This window comes from Pelmatolapia mariae, linkage group LG10_11 (genome assembly GCF_036321145.2).
Source record: "Pelmatolapia mariae isolate MD_Pm_ZW linkage group LG10_11, Pm_UMD_F_2, whole genome shotgun sequence".
NCBI classification, from domain to species: Eukaryota; Metazoa; Chordata; class Actinopteri; order Cichliformes; family Cichlidae; genus Pelmatolapia; species Pelmatolapia mariae.
The window spans coordinates 8,139,950-8,141,964 of record NC_086236.1 but is presented as its reverse complement, the minus strand read 5'-3'; positions in this window follow the sequence as shown (position 1 = coordinate 8,141,964).

Genomic DNA, 2,015 nt, shown 5'->3' with positions numbered 1-2,015 from the left:
TGTTGGGATCATTTGTTTTCTTCTGGTGTTGATTCCAGTATTGGATTCACGTTAAAGGGTTGCAAACTTCATGAGTTAAAATGCCTGTTTTTCCCTTTATTTCCCCCCCTAAAACAACCTTAGACTAAACTCTCAAATGTAAGTCTTGATTTTGACATTACTTTATTTTCCACTTTTGGAACTGAGAACAAAAAAAGCCCCCAAAAAACTGTGAGTTACATTTTGATCACTGTTTGATCTTGACAATCATATCTATCTAAAAATCTTTATATTAATCCTCATTGAGTGAATTAACTTCTAATGTTTCTTCTCTAATACAACATGATTGGTCTCTTTTTGAGTGTGACCCCAGAGATAAAGAGATAAACACCCTTTAGTGTCGTGTTCAGGCTTTATCTTAATTGCCACCTTAAAAGCCACTAAAAGGACTTAATGCCAGTCAGATAACATGGTGAGTCACAAGAGTGAAAAGAGCAATTGTGGTTAATCTTTCTGTTAACAATGTATGATGAGAGGCTGATGACATTACAGCAGACCTCTCTCAGCAGTGCCCACTAACCTTGGCACACCTGAACACGATTTAATGCCCGCCTCAGCAGAATTCACACATTAGAGAGATTTGGGAGACGTCTCGAATTGGCCTTGCATTCTTTGTGTATCGGTTACGTGCAGAAGGTGCTGGGGGGGATTCACATAAAGATTCCCAGATCATACTAAGGTCTATTTATTGCAATAAAAATGAAAAATAACAGTTTCCTTAATTTTTGGTCGATAGCGCAGAGATGCTACAGATTTACATTCGTGCCATGTTGGTCGACTAGCTTTTCATAGCTTTCATTCATTCACGTAAAATGAAATAAAACCATATCTTTTCATTTTAAATTATATGGTTTATAAATATTTGTATAAATGCTTCAACAAATGCGCCTATATATGTCAAAACTGCTAGCCTGCAGCTACAGTGAACACTGTTTTACAAACTGAACTACCCAATGAAATATGCAAACTTTTAAACTATTTACTAGTGCCCAAACCAAGTTACTTGGACTGGTATGAACCTCTTAAAACAACGTTTATCCATGAAATCATTTAAATCCTATGTTTAAAATGAAACAGACACATCATTGTTATCAGTAAATTACCAAAGGGCTTACAGGGATTAGATAGTTACTTTCTAATGACCACCTAATAAATAACAATCTCTTGTAGCTTGCAGGCATCTAATTGGTAAAAAGTGTTTAATAAAGTATGAAAGCTGTGCAGTTGTACCGAATGCTGGCTGGGAAAAACAAAGTCTATTGAAGCCTATGATATCTAGAGGGAACCAATTTTAGCTGTAACATTAACTAATGGATTGCTGAATATACAGTCAGTTCTTTTTGGAGTTTCATTCTAGTTTATTTAACAATTAAGATTAAATGCTATACGATGACTGTAGACTGCCAGTTTGGCTGTACATCTGATTTTGCCAACAGGAAACTTGCCAAGCCAGGCCCCTAAGGGCTACTCCAAGGACCTTAGCAATTCAAACCTGCTCACTTAAAGCCATTAGTGCCCCAGTGTTTATGCTCCTCTCCCTTCAGCCAACAAGGCATGGATAGGTCCCAAACAGAAGTGGTAATGAGGTCCTAAGCAGCCTCGCGGCTTCAGACAGAGAGACTGGAGCAGAGCTGGCCGGTCCTGTCAGCTGCCGGGAACTCAGGCACAGAGAGGCCTGTGGTCCACTGTTGAGGCTCACATGGGACTTTAAGGCAAATGTGATCCTGACACATTGTTCTGGCATGTATAATAGGGCCTTTTCAGGGCTCCTCATGGGAGCCCTGGGAGCCTGATTTTAAAGAAGTAACGTGACGTTGGTTCGTTGGTTCTACCTCTTCACTTCTTTTGTCTCACAGCCTTGCTTATGAGAAGTTGTCCTATGACTCATGTCCTTCTGCGTTTCCATTAGCTTTAAGGAAAATGCAGCACAGATTAAGTAACACCACTTTAAATTGTGTCTCTGCTTTTTTGACAGA